General features: G+C 45.1%; 1 protein-coding gene across 4 annotated transcripts in view; it reads right to left on the bottom strand.

Annotated features, from left to right (window-relative positions):
• MAG (myelin associated glycoprotein) overlaps window positions 1–12,343 on the bottom strand; it is a 157,425-nt gene that overhangs the window by 79,489 nt on the left and 65,593 nt on the right. For 3 of the 4 annotated variants that reach the window (XM_073570549.1, XM_073570551.1, XM_073570552.1), the window contains exons 1-2: window positions 4,107–6,755; window positions 3,206–3,259 (exon numbers count right to left, since the gene is read on the bottom strand). The gene's annotated coding sequence lies outside the window, so the exon portion shown is untranslated. Of the gene's footprint in view, window positions 1–3,205; window positions 3,260–4,106; window positions 6,756–12,343 lie in introns of those variants that run through there. The other variant, XM_073570550.1, reaches the window with a different exon arrangement.

The following is a 12,343-nucleotide window of genomic DNA, read 5'->3' as shown; positions in this document are numbered from 1 at the left end:
CTGCACCTTCCCTGAGGAGTAGGTGGACCGGTGCTGATATATACCGAGAAGGGACCACTTTATTCTAAGTATCATTGGAGATCATACAATAATAACATAATCTAGCGTTTCACCATCACTTTATGTAACATGGATGTGTAGCGAAATGCGGTCAGTTTTATTCCCTGGGTTATGCTGCACTCCCCTGCGGAGCAGGTGGTGCTCTGCTGATATATACTGTGAAGGTATCACTTTATTCTCAGGATAAAAGTAGATCCCCTTCAGTCATAAAGTAATGGCATATTCTAGTTTCATCATTACTTTATGGAACCCGGATGTGTAGCGAAATGCAGTCAGTTTCATTCCCTATAATTGAGCATTGTTGCACCACCCCTGCGGACCAGATGGCACCGTGCTGACATATACTGTGAAGGAACCACTTCATTAGCAACATCATTGGAGATAATAACGTAATGGCAAATTTTTGTGTTTCTCCATCACTGGAAAACCCATTTAAAGGGAACCTGTCACCATTTTTTTTCCAATATAACCTATGGCACCCACTTTTAAGCACTATGTGACAACATGCCATAATGCTGTACATATGACTCCAATTCACCCTGCAGGGCACAAAAAAAACCTGTTACTGTACTCATCTATGGAGCAGTCTGGTCCAATGGGCGTTGCTGCTTTTGGTCCAGTGCCTCCTCTCTTCTTATGATGCCGTCCTCCTTCTGTGCTTTGTGTGGATGATGCGTTCTCTGTCATTCACACAGTGTTATACTTCGTGCTTCTGTGCAGGCATACGTCTCTCTGCCCTGCCGAGGGCAGAGCAAAGTAGTTATACGCATGCGCTGGTTAAGGTAAAAAGAATGCCGTCGCGTGCGCATTACAGTCCTCAGCTCTGCCCTCGGCAGGGCAGAGAGAAGTATGCCTGCGCAGAAGCGAAAAGGAGGACACTGTGTGGATGATGTTGAATGCATCATCCCCACGAAGCACAGGAAGAGGACGTCATCGCAAGACGAGAGGAGGCGCCGGACCAAGAGCATGGACGCCCATCAGACCAGACCGCCCCGTAAGACTTTTTTTTGCCTTGCAGGGTGAATTGTAGTCACACGTACAGTATTATAAGTCAAACTCTGGCCTATGGGCCAAATCTGACCCACAGGCTAAATATATTTGACCCCCGACTGCAGTCTCCCGCCCTGCATCGCACTTTCACCTAGCATCACACTTTCAACTATACCAGCATCCAATGTGCCGATACAGTTTAAAGCAATAATGCAGTTGGTAGCTTCAGCTGACGCGTCCTCTCTCATCATTCACCCTTTGCATCTGATATCTCATCGCAGCAGGTGTGATGAAGTTCTTACAATGCACCCGCTGTAATGAGATGTGCAGAGAATCAGAAGTCACCATGAAGACACAGGAGCAGCAAGGGAATGGGCAGAGTTGAAATTTGATTTTATTTTTTTTAATGTGGGGCCATTAAACTGTATGGAGCACTATATGGGGGTCATTATACCATATGGAGCACTATTTGGGGTCATTTTAATGTATGGAGCATTATGTGGGCCCATTATACTGTATGAAGCACCATGTGGGGCCATAATACTGTATGGCACACTATATGGGACCTATTATACTGTATGGAACACTATGTGGGACCATAATACTGTATGGCACACTATATGGGGCCATTATACTGCTGTATGAAGCACTTTTTGTGACCAGTATACTGGATGGAGCACTATGTGGGGCTATTAAAATGTATGGAGCACTATTTGAGGTCATTATACTGTATGGATCACTAATTTGGTGTTATTATACTGTATGAAGCACTATATGGAGCCATTATACTGTATGGAGCACTATGTGGGGTTATTATAGAGTACAGCATACTATATGAGGCCAAGGCCATTATACTGTATGGAGAACTATATGGGGCCATTATACTGTATGAAGCACTGTGTGAGACCATTATACTCTATAACACACTATATGAGGCCATTATACTGTATGGAGCACTGTGTGGGGCCATTATACTGTATGGAGCACAATATGAAGGACATGATATTGTATGGAGCACTATGTGGAACCATTATATTGTATGTAGCACTATGTGAGACCATTATACTCTATAGCACACTACAGTATATGAGGCCATTATACTGTATGGAGCACTATATGAGGCCATTATACTGTCTGGAGCACTCTGTGAAATCATTTTACTGTATGGAGCACTCTGTGGGGCCCTTATACTATATGGAGCACTATGTGATGTCATTTTACTGTCTGAAGCACTATGTAGAGCCATTATACTGTATGGAGCACTCTGTGGGGCCCTTATACTATAAGAAGCCCTATGTGATGTCATTGTGCTGTATGGAGCACTATGTGAGGCCATTTAACTGTCTGGTGCACCCTGTGGGCGATTATACACTATTGAGCACTTTTTGTGACCATTATATTGTATGGAGCACTATGTGGGTCCATTATACTGTATGAAGCACTATTTGGGGCCATTATACTGTATGGAGCACTATGTGGAGCCATTATACTGTACTGAGCACAATGTGAAGCCATTATACTGTATGGATCACTTTGTGGGGTCCATTATACTATATGGAGAGCTGTGTAGAGATTACAGTTGGAGAATCATATTATGATGGGGTCACCATTCTTTGTTGAGGGTATTGAGGGAGGGGGTACTGTAGGGTCTTCATACCGTGTGTGACGAGGAATTCACTGTGAGGGTATCATACTGTTTTTGGGGGCACATTTGTTTGTATCATACTTTATTATCTGTATTAGTCATAGTTTTTATCCTTTATTATTACATATTTAAATTAGGCCATTGAACCATATGCTGTTTACTTCTCTAACAACATATTATACTATTTCAATATGGTGTGATACAAAAGTTGTCACATTAGATATCAGCCTCATATCCCCAAAATAATAAAGCTAAGAACCTGCAGGGGAGAATTGATAGAATTATGTCCAGCATGGACAAACAGAGGTTGGGGATTTCTTTGATCAGGATTCTGGATTTAGGATTCGGTGGTAAATCATTAAAGGCGAAAGTAACAAAGTGAATTTCATTTACAGGGAACGTTGTCAATGGCGAGCAGAAGGTCCTTTCCCACGTCATTGTATCACACAACAGGTGACCATGTGGAGACATTCAACCACACACCGGAAAATAAACCGACCGCGCTCTTACCTGCTCCGTGCAAATCTGTCCAGATACCCGGCATAAAATGTGATACCGTCTAATCTATAAAAAAAAAAATAATAATTTCAATTACCCAAATACTAACCAAAAAAAACCTTCAAAAATAATAAGTAAAAGTATTTTGCATGGACGTTGCTCTATAGCACTAATCTTAAAGGGGTCGTCAAGAAATAAATATTGCTTCTTTTTTTCTCAATATAGCGCCCCTCTGGTCCACAGGTTGTGTCTGGTATTGCAGTTCACTTCCATTCAGTTCACTGGAATTGAACCAGACACAACTCACTGACCGATGTGGCGCAGCTTCTGGAAAATAGATGCCATTCTTTTCTAATCTTAGACAATCCCTTAGATATTTTCATTGGCGAGGAACCTGAAGGCCAACATTGGTGGGTGACTCTCTTACCAGACCCCCCCAGATGGGGTTTGTATGACAAGCCACTCCTATTTACTGTGAAGAGAAAATTGCTACATTGTTGCAAAATTCAAAAGTAGGTTCATTCGACTGCGCCCTTTTCCCCCTGGTGCTGCAGAGCCCACTCTACTCCATTACTGCCCAATGGCAAGACATGGTCACTTTTCTGTTGCATGTATGGCCTGTAGAAAGGGGGAGCTTAGCATAAGTTCACACATCCCAAAAAAAGAAGGGTTATAGAATAACCTGTTCCGGACCTCTCTCCACGCTGTTGTTCTATGGTATGGTCCAGTGCACAATCTATCAATATATTAGTTTATTACAGCCAGTATAATAATCAGATTATTACAGAACTGTACATTATCTACAATTAGTTATTTATATGTTTTGCCCCAAAACAAAAACAGAGACTTTTCTGATATGAAGCACTAATATGTAAAGTCACATGGGCTACAAACACAGCAATAAGTCACTCACCTAGATCAAGTGCCCCTCCGGTACCAACTCCCAACCTCTGCTGCCCTGGCACATATATAAAACGCCTCCAAAATAATGCCCCAGAGCCAGGGACGTCCTTGTCCTGATTAATGCCAGTGAATTCAGTGCAGTCTTTCTCCGTATGACGGCAGGAAGCCGGGAGCAACCCTTCCTGTATTAATTATCTGGGCACTGTCCTCTCAGGAATAAATCGACTGAACTGGGTACCGTCTGGTTCTGAATGTTGTGTGTGACCTGAGTATTGTCTGATCCTGAGTAATGCCAGGTACGGTCCACTATTGGATAGCAACAAGAATCTGGGCACAGTGTTCACTGGACTGGGGATGATAACCCGGGCACAGTTTTCTTTGAGATAGTGATGATGAGCCAGGCACAGTCCTTTCTAGGATGGTGACAGTGAGCCAGGGACAGTCCTCTCTGTGATGATGACAGAGATCTGGGCACAGTCCTCTCTAGAATGGTGACAGTGATCCGGGCACAGTCCTCTCTAGGATGGTGCCAGTGAGTTTGGCACAGTCTTCTCTGGGATGGCAAAAGTGATCCAGGCACAGTCTTCTCTAGGATGGTGACAGTGATCCGGGCATAGTCCTATATGTGATGGTGACAGTGACCTGGGCACAGTCTTCTCTAGGATGGTGACAGTGATCCAGTCACAGTCTTCTCTAGGATTGTGACAGTTATCCAGACATAGTCTTCTCTGGGATGATGGCAGTGACCCGGGCACAGTCTTCTCTGGGATGATGGCAGTGACCCGGGCACAGTCTTCTCTGGGATGATGGCAGTGATCTGGGCACAGTCTTCTCTAGGATGGTGGCAGTGATCCGGGCACAGTCTTCTCTAGGATGGTGACAGTGATCCGGGCACAGTCTTCTCTGGGATGATGGCAGTGATCCGGGCACAGCCTTCTCTAGGATGGTGGCAGTGATCCGGGCACAGTCTTCTCTAGGATGGTGGCAGTGATCCGGGCACAGTCTTCTCTAGGATCGTGACAGTGATCCGGGCACAGTCTTCTCTGGGATGGTGGAAGTGATCCGGGCACAGTCTTCTCTGGGATGGTGGCAGTGATCCGGGCACAGTCTCCTCTGGGATGGTGGAAGTGATCCGGGCACAGTCTTCTCTAGGATGGTGGCAGTGATCCGGGCACAGTCTTCTCTAGGATGGTGGCAGTGATCCGGGCACAGTCTTCTCTAGGATCGTGACAGTGATCCGGGCACAGTCTTCTCTGGGATGGTGGAAGTGATCCGGGCACAGTCTTCTCTGGGATGGTGGCAGTGATCCGGGCACAGTCTCCTCTGGGATGGTGGAAGTGATCCGGGCACAGTCTTCTCTAGGATGGTGGCAGTGATCCGGGCACAGTCTTCTCTAGGATGGTGGCAGTGATCCGGGCACAGTCTTCTCTAGGATCGTGACAGTGATCCGGGCACAGTCTTCTCTGGGATGGTGGAAGTGATCCAGGCACAGTCTTCTCTAGGATGGTGGCAGTGATCCGGGCACAGTCTTCTCTAGGATCGTGACAGTGATCCGGGCACAGTCTTCTCTGGGATGGTGGCAGTGATCCGGGCACAGTCTTCTCTGGGATGGTGGAAGTGATCCGGGCACAGTCTTCTCTAGGATGGTGGCAGTGATCCGGGCACAGTCTTCTCTGGGACGGTGGAAGTGATCCGGGCACAGTCTTCTCTATGATGGTGGCAGTGATCCGGGCACAGTCTTCTCTAGAATGGTGACAGTGATCCAGGCACAGTCTTCTCTGGGATGGTGGCAATGATCTGGGCACAGTCTTCTCTAGAATGGTGACAGTGATCCGGGCACAGTCTCCTCTAGGATGATGACAGTGATCTGGGCACAGTCTTCTCTAGAATGGTGGCAGTGATCTGGGCACAATCTTCTCTGGGATGGTGGCAGTGATCCAGGCACAGTCTCCACTGGGATTGACAATGATCCGGACACAATTCTTTTTTGGATGCTGACGAGTCGGGCACAGTTCTCTCTAGAACATAGATGATGAGCCGGGCACATACCTTTTCAGCACATGGATAATGAGCTGGGCACAGACCTTTCTAGAATGGTGATGATGAGCCGGGCAGAGTTTTCTTTAGGGTAGTGATGATACGCTGGGCACAGTTTTCTCTAGGCTGGTGACTATGAGCCTGGCACAGCTCTCTCTGGGATGGAGATGATGAGCTGGGCACAATCTTCTAGTAGGAGTTCAGAAATGCACTTTCTCTACATTTTCCTCAAATCTTGAACCCACTCACACATTCCTGTGAGCCGCAGCGCAGACCTCCCTCCGATGAGCCTATGAAGATGGCACGTTACATGTTAGTAAGCGTTCAGCTGGTGTCTGTCTGCCTCTGTGTAGGTGTGTAGGTGGGAGGACAATCTGTGCATGTCCTGGCAGCCAGTGCCATCAGCATCACTCACATTCTATAGGACACAGTGACCGCACTCAGTGATACAAGGAGATACATCAGCGTGGTCACAGCACAGTCTGCCTGAGAAAGACTCCGCGCCATAGTATGTCATGGAGGGTTCTAATAAAAAATTATAACACGACATGTGCTACTCAACCCAGAAAACTGGGAAACCTGGGTGATACAACATGTAATACACAACTGAGGAAACCAGGAAAGTCGGGTGACACAACATGTACTACACAACTGATGAAACTGGGAAAGCTGGGTGACAATAATTCTACTACACAACTGAGGAAATTGGGAAAGCTGGGTGAAACAACATGTAATACACAACTGAGGAAACCAGGAAAGTTGGGTGACACAACATGTACTACACAACTGAGGAAACTGGGAAAGCTGGGTGACAATAATTCTACTACACAACTGAGGAAACTGGGAAAGCTGGGTAACACAACATGTACTACACAGCTGAGGAAACTGGGAAAGTTGGGTGGCACAAAATATACTACACAATTGAGGAAACTGGGAAAGCTGGGTGACAACCATTCTACTACAGAACTGAGGAAACTGGGAAAGCTGGATGACAACCATGCTACTACACAACTGAGGAAACTAGGAAAGCTGAGTGACAACCATTCTACTATACAACCGAGGAAACTGGAAAAGCTGGGTGACAAACATTCTACTACACAACTTAGGAAGCTGGGAAAGCTGGGTGACAACCATTCTACTACACAACTTAGGCTACTTTCAAACTTCAGGCTTTTTTAATCCGGCGCCCTGCGGCAAAAATTCTTAAAACCGGATCCGTTTTTTTTCCCCTTGTACTTACATTGGCGCCGCATGGACACGCGGAGTATCTGGCTTTTGCCAGATCCGGCAAAAAGTGACTGAGCGGCGTCTTGACAAAACATTACATGTAAAGTTTTTTGCCTGTGGCTCAAAACCGGATTATGCCGGATCCGGCGTCATGCGGCTTTTTGTATAATGGAAGGCTATGGGCGCCGGATCCGGCATCCGATGCATGCGTTTTCCGCATTTTATGCCGGATCCGGCGACGCGGTACGGCGCCTCAGGGCGCCGGATTCAAAAAGCCTGAAGTGTGAAACTAGCCTTAGGAAGCTGGAAAACAACTCCTGGAATCCACAATTGAGGAAACTGGGAAAGCTGGGTGATAACCACTGTATTAGAATATTGAGGAACCTGAGGAAAGCTGGGTTATCAGCACAGTTGATTGACATACTTCACCTTCACCTCCCTCCTTCTCCCTTCACCAGGACCTCCTCATTTGCCTCAGAGCATGCCCACTGCAATCTCATATGAAAGTCAATAGGACTTTTACAGTTTTCAGCAGTGGAAAAGTGGAAAATCCCAGATTTAATGAACGTTATTGGACAGAGCAGCACAGAGTATTTTAGCATGTGAATGTCCTAATCTTAGTGCTGCAGTGACTACCACCCCCATCATGTCACACTGTATGGTGCAAAGTATTTCCATAGAGGAAGCTCACCCGCTGAGGACAGCATAATGGAAGGAGGCGCGTACCCCAGCAGCACTAAGTATTTCAGGAGCAGGGGTGACTTGTGCAGGGTTCCAGAATGTTTATATGTTTGCCACATTTTGTTACTTTCTCATGATTATTTCTGGTTTTCGGAGCCATGTTGATCATTTCTCCAAAATTGGAAACAAGTTGGATAGACTGCGCGCTGGCCGTTTTTTAAGAAAAAACAAAATTACGACAGGCTGTCAACATGGCGATATAAGCCCTCGCCACGAGGTCCAACGAGCCGCTGACAGGCCAAGGTGCTAAGCTTCTAATTAACCGTTAATTAGCTGAGAATCTCGCCCTAAAGCCGCAGCTTCGCACTTCCCAACCAGATTTTCTGGGTTTTTCATGTGTGCGGTGTTTTTTATCCACCTCTTTTTAATGTCAGCCGTTCTCCCGCGCCCCGCGCCAAGTCTGACATTACGGTGTGATTTAAATGTCGTGGCACTGTCGGCTGGTGGGTGAACATGCCTTTAATGAGTTTTTCCGCATCCCACTTGCTAATTTTGCACTATCTTTGGCCTCCTGCACTGAGATAACAAGATAAAAACAACGTTGCGACATTAAAGTGACATTACTGTTTTAAATGGTGGGTGTTGTTTCAGCAAACCTGACATAAATCAATAGTACAAGTACCCTACACCTAAGAGGCTTTATGAAATATCTTATCAGATAAATCTGCTTCTTTCTCCATGCATGAGCCTCTTCCCTCCCTTCTCCTTCTCTTCCTATACTCCAAACTCATCATTTACTTTAAAATACTGGTAAAATCCTTCTTTGGCAAGGCAAAATGGACTGCCGGCTCACTGGGGAATCAGATTACCACTACCTATTGAAGTAGATGTAGAGGAGATTGGCTGGAGTAAGAGTGAAAGAAAAGACATGCAGACCTTGTAGTCTTCTCACCAAAAAGCTGGATGCACAGCTACACTTCTCAGCTATATAATGTCTACCAGGCTTCTGCTGCTTACTAGTAAGTGTTTTATCTCACCCCAATACTGTATGCCCAGATACTTTGCTCAGTACTGCTATATAATGTCTGGCAGGTTGCTCCTGCATACTAGTAAGTATTTTATCTCACTTCATGCTGTATGGACAGCTACTCTGTTAAGTACTGCTATATAATCTCTACCATTTATCTAACCTCAGGCTGTAAGTACAGAAACTCTGTTCAGTACTGTAATATAAAGTCTACCAGGCGGCTGCTTCTGTTGTTGATGATGATGATCACTAGTAAGTGTTTTATCACATTCCTATGTTGAATTCACAGCTACTTTGTTCAGTACTGTTATATAATGTCTACCAGGCTGGTGTTGCTTACTAGCAAGTGTTTTATCTCATCCCACTGCTGAATGAACAGATACTCTATTCAGTAATGCTATATAATGTCTACCAGGCTACTGCTTACTAGTAAGTGTTTTATCTCACTACAATGCTGTGTGCACTTCTACTCTGTACAGTGCTGCTTTGTAATGTCTACCAGTCTGCTGCTAGCTAATAAAAGTTTTATTTCACCCCAATACTGTATACACAGTAGTTCTGTTCAGTTTTACTATATAATGTCTACCAGGCTGCTGTTGCTTTCTAGTGTTTAATCTTATTTCAATGCTGTGTGTGTACAAGGTGAGCGGAGCTGTGTGTGTACGAAGTGGAGCCGTGTGTGTATGAGGTGTACGGAGCTGAGCCGCGTGAGTACCAGGTGTACGGAGCAGAGCAGAGCCGCATGTGTATGAGGTGTACGGAGCAACGTGTGTACGAGGTGTACGGAGACGTGTATGGAGCGGAGTCATGTGTGTATGGGGTGTACGGAATGGAGCCCTGTGTGTACGAGGTGTACGGAACAGAGCCCTGTGTATACAAAGTGTATGGAGCTGAGCCGTGTGTTTACGGAGCTGAGCAGAGCCGTGTGTGTACGGGGTGTACTGAGCAGAGACGTGTGTGTACGGGGTGTACGGAGCAGAACCGCGTGTGTACCAGGCGTATGGAGCAAAGCAACATGTGTACAAGGTTTATGGAGTGGAGCCATGTGTGCATGTGTACAGAGCGTGGCTGCATGTGTACAAGGTGTACGGAGCAGAGCCGCATGTGTACGAGGTTTACGGAGTGAAGCCATTTGTGTACTGAGTGGAGCCGTGTGTGTGCGAGGCATAGAAAGTGGAACCGTGTGTGCATGAGGTGTGCGGAGCCATGCGTGTACAAGGTGTATGGTGGGGAGCATTCATACCTCCCAATCGTCCTGGATCCAGCATGACAGTCCCGATTTTGAGACTGCCCCGGCCAGGAGTGTACTTTTCCTGCGGACACAGGAGTACACGGCGGAAGCCCGAGGAGCACTTTAAAATTTGCGCGTGATGTTCTACCGGAAGTGAAGTGCTGAAAGCTGACAGGAAATTAGGCAATTTCTGGAGGAGATTGTGACAGAACCATGGAGGCACTTCAAGGGATGCTTCAGATCCATCACCGTGTCCTCCGACAGCGCAGACAGCGGGATCGCCTTGGACTCGGGGATGTTGGCCAGTTGAGCGGATCATGATATGTCCTGCATCGGGAGGCTCAGGTGGGCACTACAATGGGAGCCAGGCTGCTATAGCATCTTTATAGAATCTTTATTTCTTTTTCTCTCTGTTCCTTTCTCTCCCTCTGTTCTTTCTTTTGCTCTGTTCTTTCTTTCCCCTCTTTCTTTCTGTCTCTAATCTTTCTTCCTTTCTCTCTGTTATTTCTTTCTTTGTTCTTTCTCTCTCTTGCTCTCTGTTCTTTCTTTCTTTCTTTTTCTTTCTCTCTCTCTGTTCTATCTTTCTTTCCCCTCTTTCTCTCTCTAATCTTTCTTTCTCTCTCTCTTTGTTCTTCCTTTCTCTCTCTCTGTTCTTTCTTTCTCTCTGCTCTCATCTTTCCCCTCTTTCTTTCTGTCTCTAATCTTTCTTCCTTTTTCTCTCTCTGTTCTTTCTTTCTTCCTTTTTCTCTCTCTGTTCTTTCTTTCCCCTTTCTCTCTCTAATCTTCCTTTCTCTCTCTCTCTGTTGTTTCTCTCTGTTCTCTTTCTTTCCCCTCTTTCTTTCTCTCTCCGTTCTTCCTTTCTCTTTCTGTTCTTTCTTTCTCTTTTCTTTCTCTCTCTGTTCTTTCTTTCTTTCCCCTCTTTCTTTTTTCTCTATCTGTTCTTTCTTTCTTTCCCCTCTTTCTTTCTCTCTCTGTTCTCTTTCTTTCCCCTCTTTCTTTCTTTCTCTTTCTTTCTCTCTCTGTTCTTTATTTCTTTCTCCTCTTTCTTTCTCTCTCCCTCTCTGTTCTTTCTTTCCCCTTTGTTTTTTCTCTCTCTGTTCTTTTTTTCTGTCCACTCTTTCTTTCTATCTGTTTGTTCTTTCTTTCTCTCTCTCTGTTTCTCTTTCCCCTCTTTCTTTCTCTTACTTTCTTTCCCCTTTTTCTTTCTCTTTCTTTCTCTCTCTGTTCTTTCTTTCCCCTGTTGCTTTCTCTTTCTCTCTGTATTCTTTCTCTCTCTGTGTTCTTTCTCTCTCTCTGTTTTTCTTTCCCATCTTTTTCTTTCTTTCTTTTTCTCTTTCTTTTTCTCTCCCTCTCTGTTCTTTCTTTCGTTCCCCTCTTTCTTTTTCCTCTCTCTGTTCTTTTTTCTGTCCCCTCTTTCTTTCTCTCTGTTCTTTCTTTCCCCTCTTTCTTTCTCTTTGTTTTTTCTTTTGCTCTGTTCTTTCTTTTTCTTTCTTTCTCTAATCCTTTTCTTTCTCTCTGTTCTTTCTTTCTCTCTCTCTCTGTTCTTTGTTTCTTTCTCTCAGTTCTTTCTTTCTTTCTCTCTGTTCGTTCTTTCTCTCTCTGTTCTCTTTCTTTCACCTCTTTCTTTCTCTCTGTTGTTTTCATTCTCTTTTTCTCTTTCTCTGTTCTTTTTTCTGTCGCCTCTTTCTTTCTCTCTCTGTTCTTTCTTTCTTTCTCTCTGCTTCTTTCTTTTTTTCTTTCTCTCTGTTCTTTCTTTCTTTCTTTCCCATCTTTCTTTCTCTTTCTCTGTTCTCTCTTTCCCCTCTTTCTTTCTTTCGTTTCTTTCTTTCTCTCTGTTCTTTCTTTCCCCTCTTTCTTTCCCTCTCTGTTCTTTCTTTCTTTCTCTCTGTTTTCTTTTTTCTCTCTCTGCTCTTTCTTTTCCTCAGTACTAGTCAATGTGCCAATAGTACCAGCCACTGTGCCCATAATGCCAGCCACTGTGCCCTCAGTACCAGTCAGTGTGATCAGCAGTGCTAAATGGGTGTGGTTGGGGCATGGATATGAG

The sequence above is a fragment of the Dendrobates tinctorius genome, unplaced genomic scaffold (assembly GCF_039654945.1).
Source record: "Dendrobates tinctorius isolate UK_male_01 unplaced genomic scaffold, ASM3965494v1 ptg000028l, whole genome shotgun sequence".
In the NCBI taxonomy this organism is placed as follows: domain Eukaryota; kingdom Metazoa; phylum Chordata; class Amphibia; order Anura; family Dendrobatidae; genus Dendrobates; species Dendrobates tinctorius.
Note: the sequence above shows the minus strand (reverse complement) of the source record. Positions and strands in the feature narration are given on the sequence as shown.